This window comes from Schistocerca piceifrons, chromosome 9 (genome assembly GCF_021461385.2).
Source record: "Schistocerca piceifrons isolate TAMUIC-IGC-003096 chromosome 9, iqSchPice1.1, whole genome shotgun sequence".
Classification (NCBI taxonomy): domain Eukaryota; kingdom Metazoa; phylum Arthropoda; class Insecta; order Orthoptera; family Acrididae; genus Schistocerca; species Schistocerca piceifrons.
The window spans coordinates 227,801,321-227,813,865 of NC_060146.1; the positions used below are offsets into that span (position 1 = coordinate 227,801,321).

Below are 12,545 nucleotides of genomic sequence, written 5' to 3' on the forward strand. Positions count from 1 at the left end.
TTCACACTAAGATAATTGTTTGAAAAACATTGGGAATACGATAAAGCTATCTACAGCCTGTTCGTCAATTTTCAATGTGCATATGACAGCATACACAGGAATAGCCTTTACAATGCAATGCGGGACTTCAGAATCCCTGAGAATCTAGTGGGAACGGTGCAAGCTTATATGGAAGCGTCAAAGGCAGCAGTACGTTTCCGAGGAGCTACATCAGAAACATTTGAGATCGAGACAGGCCTCAGACAATGGGATGCTCTCTCGTGTGTTCCGTTCAATGACATCTTAGAGAAAGTAATAAAAGGGTGTAGGCAACAGAAGTGGGCTGGAGTAAAGATGGACAGTAACTTCAATTGTCTCGCATGTGCAGATGACATAGTACTATTAAGTGAATGAGAGCACAAGTTGAAAGAAATGTACCAGAAAATGGACAATTATGCACAGAAGGTAGGACTCAAAGTGAATCGAGACAAAACAGAGTTCATGCAACTAGGAAGAAGACAAGAGCAGGTAGAATTTCTTGAGATAGATGGCAAAAGGTTCAATACTTGGGATCTCGGTTTACCACGGACAACAACATAAAAATGGACATTGAGGAAAGAATAGCAGTGGGAACAAAATGCAGGCATTCCCTCAGAGAGACGCTCGGCTCTAAATCGATCTCAGTGAACACTAAGATGAAAATCTACAACACAGTGATACGCCCAGCAGTAATGTACGTTTCAGAAACACGGAGCACGACAAAGCAAGAAAGGTAAAAACTATTAATATTTGAAAGAAGAGTAATGAAGAAGATATGGGGACCAGTTTTAGATAACGGAGAATGGAGGAGGAGGAAAAACGAGGAAATCTACCTTCCGATGCAACAACCGACTATCCTACACAAGATAAAGAGCAAGAGAATACAATGGGTGGGCCACGTAGCCCGTATGCCAGATGGAAGACAGGTGAAGATAGCACCAGAGGGGAGACCAAACACCAAACGCCCCACCGGATGACCGAGGCAGCGCCGGACAGGTGACCTGGCGAAGGACCTAGCAGCCCCGGGAACTGAAGACACCTGGAGGAACCGGGCACAAAACAGGAAGGAACGGAGGCAGTTTGTGGAAGCAGCACGTGGTCCGCAGGGCCTGTGATCGCTGAATATCTATCTATCATTTGGAACTACTCCTATGTAAATACTCTGAAATAAAATTCCATAAATATTTACCTGATGTCAGCCACGCAGGAAAGACATCAGTACTAGCACCAATATCTGTAATGCTACACGGTCGGTGGCGGAGAACAGCTCACTGGCAGTCGTCTAGTGTGCTCAGTCCCATGTTATGTAGACACAAATCTGCATCCGACCACAGATTCTCAAAAACTACACTCCACAATCGTGTGATAGTAGAGCAGTAAAATCCCCACAAGGAGAAAATGCTGGGCAAGTTGTGAGTAAGCGTTCAGTGAAGGTTCAGTGCACCACACTGAACACAGTCGGTAATTCTGTTTTGCAAACATCCCGAAATTACAACTGCCCGAAGGCTGGCACCGACAGCCAGTGGTGTGGAGTGGCACGCTTCGTTCAAACACAGGTGTCTGCCCTCCACTAGAAAAGTGATTTCCTTCACAACTGTCCCGAGCCCACTTATGTTACACTGAAAATGGGAGCAACCTTACGAGCTAATGTTCACACTGTCGACACTGGCAAACCTCGAGAGTCACAGTTTTTCCTACAGAGGTGTGTACAATCCAATATCCTGAATGCCTCTTCCTTCTTCTGACACACACTTTCTGTTCAGATATGTATTCCAGTTTTTTAGAAGTTTCTTTCAATGAGAGATATGGGAGCTTATTTTCACAGTGACATCCCATTTGCCAATGTAGAATGAGAGACTCAAATAACCGACAGTATACTTCCCTCGCTCTCCATCCGGCCTTCACTAACAGAATGATACGGCCAGCAGTTGCTCCCACTTTGTGACTGTTTTGTTACGAGCTTAATAAACGACACGTGCCTACACTTATAATTATGCTGCTTTGAGTATTTATTTCAAGCTCTTGACATTGAAATAATTACTTATGTAGTAGCTCTGTTCACATATTGTGAAAACCTGGCATTGTCAGTCCCCCATTATTAAAAAATAAACAACTATGCGAGCTACAGTTATACAAAACAATGGTTACAAACCTGCATTAAATGAAAACCTTCACAATAACATTAAACAGAAAGCCGGGAAGTTTAACAGTAGCCGTCTAGATAACGTTATTATCCTTTGTAATGCCGTGGTGTAAAATCACTCTCAAAGGCATTGGTGTGCCTCCCAGGAGCAGTGACATCTACCCGACAGGATGGCTCAGGTAGCCCCGCCGTGAACTCAGACCGAGTGAGGAATCCCCGCTAGTGGCGGGACGCAGTTTTTTCCTCGGAATACATTCCCGAATTTTTTGAGGGAGGAGGGAATTTTGTAAATGGTGTCACATTCTTCTGAACGTTAAAGCTAGTAGTGTGTCACAGGTACGCTAAAAAGTGGAAAGCACATTCGCACATTCGACGAATATGGCCACACTGCGGTGAGCTGAGCGGGTGTGGAACATGAAAGTGCTCGATGCGTACCTGACTGTGGCCCGAATTACGTGACACATCCTATTCTGGTGAGGCTTTCGTACCGTGCCTACCCTAGCGCGCTCTACAAAAATAAAATAAGTTCATAGAACATTTAGCATATGAAATTGCAAGTTTATCTTGTAACGGTCTTGTAAAAGTAAGTTTCTCCACAAACAACTAACTACATAACAGATGTGTAAATTCTGCTAACAAAGACTGCCAAATACACAGCAACTCACGAATTTGTGTGTTTAGTTCTGATTCTTGTTCCTGGTCCTATACAGAGTTAACAGGGAGAGGGTTTACTGCTCCAGAACACTGAGATGCGCTACAATTGAATAAAGTAAACAGGTCAACCTTTGTTTGGCACCTAGCTGAGAGTGGAGATCAACTCACACATAGTAAAATGAAAATGGAAATTCTACACTATGCCAACATAATCAGAAATATGGATCTACTAGAAGAAAATGAAATGTCAAAATATTAGGTCAGTGCATAAATTCAAAGGGTTTTTGTTTCACATGTTGCTATTCCACTTGCTTTTGGTTTATTTGTCAATAGTCATGTTTTATTTGTAGTTCACTACTGCTATTTGAGTTTACACATTGTATTTTATAGTCTGGAGACAGTGAGTGGCACTGCGGATGCTAGAAACTGGCGTGCCAAGTGGAGAAATCTGAATGTTTCCAACAGATTCTTCTGTTTCCACAATTCACGTCAGTGTACTACAGATCTGGAAAATGAAATGCAACATTTGCACGCAATGGGGAAAGTTCAAAAGTCAGGTGTACGGGTATCGTACACTCTGAGCCAAAAGCAGCAGGTGGCCATACGTGCATCTCTGCTCGCTCATCGTCAACTAGCCTGTGAAAGATGCCAACTGTTGCTACCCTGTATTGTTAATGATGAAGAGAAATTGTATCTTTTTGTTAAAATACGGAAAAGAAAGGAATGGTTAAGCCCAAACAAAGCAGCAACTCCCTGTACAAAGTTCTGCATGCATTCCAAACGTTAATGTTACTTATCTGATGGAACAGTGCACTACAAAATGCTTTCCCGAGGTGTGACCACTACTGCCGACATTTATTGTAAACGACTGAGAAATCTCGCTGACGCAATCTGAGAAATATTACCTGGAAGACTGCATGAAGCGATGCTACTCCACAATGACGCCTGCCTGTATTCTGCTAGGCTGACGAAGATACTGTATGGGAATTGGGTAGGGAAGTGATTCTGCACTCAGCTTACCCACCTGATCTTGTGCCCTCAGATTTTCACCTTTTCCATTCTCTATCGAACAACTTTCGAGGAATTTCCTTTTCGGACGAGAATGAGGTGTGAACGTGGCTCAGAGAGTTCTTCGCCTCAAAACTGTGTGATTTCTGATCTCGTGGAAGAGAAAAGTTACCCCAGAGTTGGCAGACTGTTATAAACAGTGAAGAAGAATGTATTATTGATGACTAAAGTCTCTGTTATGTATATCTGTTGTGGCAACTTTATAGTGAGGGGGGGGGGGGGGGGGGAAAAAGAAACTGGGTAGCAAACAAAAAAAACATTCAGAACATTTGAGACCATTTACTATCAAAGAACAAATAAAACACACTTATATCAGTAAAATCCCTATGTTACCCCAATATTTATGTAGAACTGCACTTTATCAGCTTTCAATATTTTTGATTCTTAGCATACACAATGACCATTATAAAGAATAAAATAATAAAATATAAAATGTGCCTTAGAATAAATAAACCTGTAAGAATGTGTCTGTCAATTATATTACAATAGCTGCTAAAGATCAGTACTTGCCATAGGTTATTTAAATGAAACATGTAATGTATGTGTACATTCTGATATAAGATATTTTCGTAGTATTATCTACTATCACAGACGTAACACTGTGCAAAGACAAATGCAAGCTACTGACAAAACTTACAGGGTAAGTAATGTAATATGATTGTAATATTCCGGCTGTGAGTACCAGCGATGATGTGCTCCGGAATTTGACACGACACCGCTCTTTGCTGGGGGAGGGGGAGGAGCATCTATGTTTTCTTGTAATTGTTGGAAATAAGTAATGCCGATTGGACATTGTATTTTTTTGTTGGAGATAATTTTGCATATAGGTGTAATTTTGAAGTGCAGGGTCAACATGTAATAGCGATTATCAAGAATAAAAATTGGTTTTGTGGGAAAAAAGTAAAGTAAACATCTTTACGAACCTTTATTCAATGTTGGATCCTCAGATCTTCATAAAAACTATTAGTGTGTTTAGCAAAATAGTGCACAGTGATCACTTCACGAATTAACAATACTGGGCGAATCTGCTACTATCACGGTCCGAATAATATGCAATATTTTGCCGTCAGCTTGTATGTTCAAGATGTTCCCTAAGTGACCAGTTTGTTAGACAGAAGGTACCATACTGCCACTGTTGTTCAACCTTATAATTCTGAAAGTGTTTCCAGAAAAAAAAAATCGTATGGCGACTGTGAATATTGAAGCTGCTAAGGGAGACAATGTCTTCACCGCGAGTTGTAGCAGTTTTCTCCAACTTTGCCTGGTGTTCTCTGAGAACCGGAGAAGCAGAAACCTCTGGCTGCCAACTCATCCTACACCTAATCCCATTCTCTCGTTACAGCAGCCACAAAGAAAACACATTCATCTATAGCCAAATTTTTTCACATATTGTTTATATTAGGTAAAAATGTTATAATGTACACATATAGGCACAATATTCAAAAGAGAGTTTTTTAATGCAGTACCTGTCTTATCTTTGTCAAAGACAAAAATAAAAAGGCAAGATAGTTAACTAATTAATTTTTCTTTGCGACATAGGAGTCTCATTTCAGTAAGTAACAAATAACAAAATTGACTTTAATGTGCAGTTCTTGTCAGAGGTGTGTTATCATGCTCTAACCTGATGCAAGTTGTGTTTACAGTGCACTGTGCTTGTGGGTCAGTAGCCATACTTGGCATAAAAGCAAATGTTAAGAACAAATATTAGATCTACTATTTGTTTTATGTTTACAGTCCAATACGCAGCTCGTATAGACGGATGTGAAAACAACTTAACTGACAAGGATAATATAATGAATTTGATAATACAAACAATAAGTTGTCATTCAAATCTCTTCTGTGCTAATACCCAATACAATCGAGGTGTTCCTTCATTTGTCACATAAATAGGCAATCATTTAGAGTAACCTAAGAAGGTAGATTCTAATTTGACGATAGGAAAAGCGTGAAGCAAGCGGTGTGGGAAGTAGCTTCTGGAGGTGAAGGGGACTCGGTCACTGTGGACTGGAGTCAGTAGCATCCAGCACTGACAATAACTATTGCAGGAGAGGACAGGATAGAACACCTACTCCCCCCCCCCCCCCCCCCCCCAACCCAAAAAAAAAAAAAAGAAAAAAAAAAACTTTGCCACATGAGGAGTTCTCCGACACAGTCTTACATCTTCCATACTGGTAGTGAGCACGCTAGAGTACCCAGAGGTTCTGGAATTGATGGCAGCCTACACTAGAGGCAGCATATTCAGGCGTAACTGTACCACGCAGTCTGTTGAGGAAGAATCGGGTCCTCGAACACTTTTGTGGGGGTTCACAACAGTTTAGTGTGTGGATGGTATGACGAGCTAATATTTGTCATCGGGTCTGTATCAGTAGATACACACGAAATCTCGTTTACAATTATTCCTAATATGGAAAATAATGGTACGGAGTCTCACCACTTGAAATCAACCTCAACTTTAGAGAAATAGCTGCAAATTAAAAATGGAGGAGCGTGTGTCTTATTGTATTAGAACGTATTTCATACTGGTGACCTTTAAGGAGTTAGGAAAACTGGAAAGAGAGGGAACAGATGAACATAGTCCGGAATGACTTACTACAATCCTCCAGTGGCACAGAAAAGCCCTGAGGATTCTGTATGTCTGGTTTAAGATGGACTAACACTTAATGAAATATCTGAAATGGAGTAATACTCTGTGTATTAGTGACAGACAACAATTGTGGGGTCCAGGATTCGAACCCCAGTCAGTACCGGGGTTTACAAGCGTAAGTTACAGTTACGACAACCTCCAGCGATGACTGTTGACACAAAAAATTCACATTTAACTGCCTTCAGACCCAGACCACCATGCGGGGGTGAGGGCCCGAGACGGGCCCAGTAAGAGGGGAGTCTTCACCGGGCACACAGCTGCTGCACGTCTGCAGATACGGCAACCTGTACGGCATTTGCACTCGGGACACACACGCACCTATTTCCTGCACTGCCTTTCTGCTCGAACAGATCGGAGAACACATTTATTAGACCTGTAGATTGAGCAGCACACAGTGAATGAGGGGGAAAAAATGGCGGTGAATGTGAATGATGTAATTACATCCAAAATGTGCAAAGAATATTACGAAACAATGAATAAATTACTACAACGCTTCCAGATATGGGGAGTCACTACTGAGAAGAACTTACTTCATCCATGTTAATAATTCTGAGACACATTCAATGTCCTGTTACTCACGGGGATTATTTCCTCAACCGAAGGTCACAGGCAGTCTACCTGAAGCCACAGTTTACCTCTTACGAACTTCAAATTAAAACTGAGGAAATTGAAGAAAGGTACATAATTAACCTCCTCGAGAACTGCCACGTTACCGTGACAAGGAGATATGTGCACTCTGGTGTCACCCAACTAGCTGTGTTGGTGAGAGCTTAAGTTCGTGGTAGGGCCTCCCTAACTGGACAGTCTCTCAGGTAGGAGTCGTGTGGAGAGCAGCTTCACAACCGTTCCCAGCTCCATCCTCTGCAGAACTCCAGGCTCCGTATCCCCGATACTTCATCATTATCCTCCCAGCAGAAGGAGAATCTACCACTGTGGCACTGGGCCGACAGGAGTACATTAGTGAAGGTTATGCCAGCTGACTGAAACCTCTAGATATAGCATTGGCCAACGAGATCCCGTGCCTGTGATTCAAAATGACCTGCAGTACCTCTTCAAAACCTCAAGCCCCTCACAAGGACTTACACCTCAAACCATAGAACTTATCCCCCCCCCCCCTCCCCCCCCCCACTCCCCGACCTTTTACCTTCTTCCTAAGATCCACAAATCCAATCATCCTGGCTGTCCTGTAGTTGCTGGCTTCAGCATGTATATCTGCCTTAGCTGATCAACACCTGCAACTGATAGTACAAAGACTTCCCTCCTATGTTAGATTATCTGTAATCTGGGCTCGTCCCACTCCCACCACACACCTTGCTCGTCACCATTGGCTCGTCCCACTCCCACCACAAACCTTGCTTGTCACCACTGGTACCAATGTCCCCCACGTACGTGGTCTATCTGCGTCGAACTTTTCCTCCGTTAGCACCCACCCGATTCCATACCTGCGACATCCTTCCTCTCACATTAACCGACTTCACACTTACCGACAAGTAGCCCATCTTTGAAGGACAGACACACAAACTAATCAGAGATATGGCCAGGGTAACCAGGATGGTTCCTTCGTATACCAACATTTTCAGGGGTTGCTTGGACGGGGCTTTCCTGGGATCCAAAAGACTGTTTTGCTTTAGATACACTGATGACATCTTTACTGTATGAACTCGTGGCGAGACGAGCTGTTAAAATTCCTGGAATCTCTTAATACCTTCTCCCAATTAAATTTCACGTGGTCCTATTTCAAATCGAGTCCCACTTTCCTCGACATTGATCTCGTCCTCACCGAAGGCCAGCTACACACTTATGCCCACATTAAACCTGCTAACAAACAACAGCACTTACATTTTGACAGCTGTAATTCTTTCCACGTCAAATGTTCCCTCCCACACAGCCTCGGCATTCGAGCGAACGTATTTGTTCGGATGCAGGCTCTTTACAGCAATACGTCGTCATTCTCACCTCAGCCTTCACTGGACATAGTTACCCCACCAGCCTATTTCAAAAGAAGATTTCCTGGGCCATCACATCCAATCCTGGTACTGCTGATCCCTGCAAAAAACAGCTTCGGAGCACATCACTGGTCACTGAGTATTATCTGGTCTGCAATGTATTAATCAGCTACTTCACAATGAGGCCACGAGTGCCTAAAATTGTGCCCTGAAATGGCATCCATTCTGTCTGAGATTTTGCCCACCACACCTAGAATAGCTTTTCATCACCCTCTCAATCTCTGCCGTATCCTTGTCAGACCCTATGCTCCTTCTCCACCAGTCTCCCTACCCTTTGGCTCCTCTATCCCTGTGACTGTACTCACTGCAAGATTTGCCCTATGCACCCTCATACCACCACCCATACCCGCCGTGTAACTGACAAAATGTATACTATCAAAGGGAGGGCCACCTGTGAAAAGATACGTCATATACCAGCTGTTATGAAAACACTGTTCGGTCTTTTAACACTGGCGTGACGGCCACCACATTATCAGTGAAGATGAATAGTCATAGGCAGAGGGTGTAACAGGCAACATACAAGGATATACTTTGCAGAGTATGCTCTACAACACGACAGTCGTGACCTCAGTGCTCGTTTCACCACACGCAATATACGGGTTCTTCCCCCGGACACCAGTTTCTCAAAACTCTGGAAGTGGGAACTCGTGTTACACCACTTTCTCAGTTCTCACCACCCCCCTGGTCATAATTTACGTTCATTTAGTTTGTCTCAGCATTTCTTCGCAGTAACTGCTGCTTTCTTTGCGTGAGAGAGAGAGGATGTGCAATTTTGTTAATTATTTTGCACACAGTGAGTCTCTCGAGGGACAACACGTGTCTCCGAACTGAAAGGACAGACATATTAACTTCGAGGGAGAGAGAACTCGTGGGGCATTTGTGCGGGTTCCGAGGATCATTGCCCCAGGTCGGAGTAACACATTAGCCCCAGAGTGAGACCGACAGTCGACAGTATCAGAAGCAATTGCAGAAACAAACGAACATTTTAAAAAGTATTCATTCTCTCATGATGTATCGAACTGTCAAGTTGACATTTATACTCTTTTGTGCCGTACGCAGAGAAGAGAAATGTCGTGTTCCTGTATTTAGAAAATTTTATTAAGAAGAGGTAAACATACTGTCTCTGAAGAACAAATGGGCAGTACTTTCGAAGAGATTCTTCACGTTTATTTTAAAGACTTTGATGTCGTGTGGAAGCCTATTTACTTCTCGCATAAATGCAGACTGCATTATATAGAAGAAAGGTCAGAGAAATATAAAGCGTCAAAGCTGGGGACGAATAAAAAAGTTTGCAAAATAATATCCAGCAGTTACAGCTCACAGAAATTAAATGCAGACAACAGAACATCATCATAGCGTACGTGCTTTACAGATCCGAAAAAGGATTCCTCCGAATGCTACAGACTTCTCAGTCCAGTTCACATGCCTTTTGATGACTCTGTTCCTCTGTTATATGGCGAGTTCTTACCTTCAGTCCTTCAATTATTTGTGTTGTACTGAAACTTTTCATTACTGTAGTTGTAGTAGTAGTAATCTCAGTTCTCAGTTACATAGTGGCTAAAACAGAGTTCCACAACGAAACGCCATGCACATGACTAAGGACAAGTTATGTCTGCTGAGAGGATAATTTTGTGTCCCTTTAAACTGGCACGACCACCAACCAGCTGTCCACCAAAACGAAAGGCTGACACCCGACAGTGGTCGAGAGCAGAGACGACCGACCAGTGACGGTACACAACTGTCAAAGTTCGGTGGCCGCTTCACAACCCGTGCTACCCATATTCCGCCCAATTGCACTGCAGATGGAAGTTGTCCTCCCAATTCATCTTCTGACCCTGTAGTCCCGCCTCCCCACTTCCCGGTCTCGATACCTGCTGGCCCCTGGCCCACAGGCCCGCCCGACCTGCTCCTCCCTGCCACAATGCACTGCTTCGGACTCCCCTGCTGGAGGCCGGAGCGAACTTCCAAATGACGTGTCAGTGTCCTTATACAAGGTTCCGAAGTTGACTCCCACCCACCCTCTCGGGATACGGCACAGGGTCAACACCGTATCACCAGAAGCATTTTTGAAAATACTGAACACGTATTTTTCATTTTTTAATCCTACGCATAGTTTTTGAAATATTTTGTTATTTAGAGATAAAAAACTCACCCAGTGTGTTTACACAATGACAGAAAAAAAAAACACAATACAACGGGGGAGGCGTGCAGCATAAACAGAAATTGGTAGGCACGTTTCTCCGTGTAAAAGATTACGTCTATTCAAATTCTGTGCCACTCGCATAAGAGTGGCACTAGTATCGCGACTATAAGGACAGAAATAAAGTTCTGTTTTAAATATACGCCGTAACGGTTGTGAGCGTCAGTTACCTTCGAGATCGGCCGAGGTGAGCCGATGTCAGTTAAGAACGCCTTTAAGATGACAAAGACGTTAACACGCGAGTGAGTTTCAATGAGGTCCCGTAACAGGGCTACGAGAAGCCGGGCGTCCCTCCTGCGATACTGCGGAAAGGCTCGGCAGGAACGTAGCCTCGGTACGCGACTGCCGGTAGAGGCGGTTACGAGGATGACCGCCGCGTTCAGTGTATGGCTCCGCTGCGTCGCACTACGAGAGGCAATACGAGCGGCAGCTGACACGACAAACTGTTACAAATTGGATATTCCGAGGACAGCTCCGACCCAGATGCCCCGTGACGTGCATTCCACTGACCCCAAACCGCCACCATTTGCACCTCTGGTGACGTCGAGAGAGAGCTTGGTGGAGGGCAGGGTGGAGGCTTCTTGTATTTTGCGATGAAATCTGGTTCTGGCCAAGTGCCAGTGATGGCTGTATGTTGCTTAGGAGGAGGCCAGTTGAGAGCCTGCAATCAGCTGTCTGTACGCTAGACACACCGGACCCACACCCGGAGTTCCGGTCCGGTGTGCTGTTTCGTACGACAGCAGGAGCACTCTCGTAGCTATCCCGAGCGACACGACTGCAAGTCTGCCAGTCGATCTGGCGATTCGAGTGGTCGTGCTGCCGTTCACAAACGGCATTCCGGGGGACGTTTGCCTACAGGATTACGCTCACCCACATCCCGATAGCGTAACCCGACACACTCTACAGAGTGCCGGCATGCTGCCTTCGCCTGCTCGATCGCCGGATCTTTCTCCGATCGGGCACGTACGGGACACCGTCGGACGACGACTCTGGCGTCGTCCACAGAGAGCGTTAAGCGTCACTGTACTGAACGACCGAGTGCGACAGGCACGGAACTTATCCCACAAACTGACATTCGGCACCAGTACGACAGAATGCATTCACGTTTATGTGCTCGCATTCGACAGTTTAGCCATTATACCGGTCACTAATGGACCTGCATTTTACATTTGCAGTGGCTTATCTCGAGCTTACATCCATTATACCGGTCACTAATGGACCTGCATTTTACATTTGCAGTGGCTTATCTCGAGCTTACATTAACCTGGCATCTTGCAATGTTATCAGTTGAATACGTTACTTAGACAAATATATTACTGAAATTTCATTACTCTACATTAATTATTTTTTGGTGCCGTGATTTTCTTCCCCGTCAGTGTATATCCGAAAGCATAGGAACATTTTCGGCCCCCCCATCTCTGTGCCGGCTACACATTCGAATCTCATTTACACAGCGTATAACAATGTCAGCTGGAACTATCGTGATTCCAGTTGTAATTGATTATCTTTTTCCATTTTGAATCTAGCTATCCACATTGTATATATGTAGTCTGAGCTTACATCTGTCTTTATTGCATTTCACACAAATTCAATACCCAGACAATATTTTTCAATATGCTATCTGCAACGACGCATCTGATTTTTCCAAAGATCGTGTTAATTAATCGATCATTATAATTATTACTATGGGGGAACATAGAAGAGGTAATCAACAGTTTTGGAAACACTGACACACGCAATAGGAATAATGGAATCTAGACTTTAGAGAAATGAGTTTTAATTTTCTTGAAACTAATTAATTCAGCAGAGAAA

General features: G+C 43.8%; 1 protein-coding gene across 4 annotated transcripts in view; it reads right to left on the reverse strand.

Moving 5' to 3' along the window:
- LOC124716923 (ubiquitin carboxyl-terminal hydrolase calypso) overlaps window positions 1–12,545 on the reverse strand; it is a 186,368-nt gene that overhangs the window by 83,821 nt on the left and 90,002 nt on the right. The window lies entirely within an intron of this gene.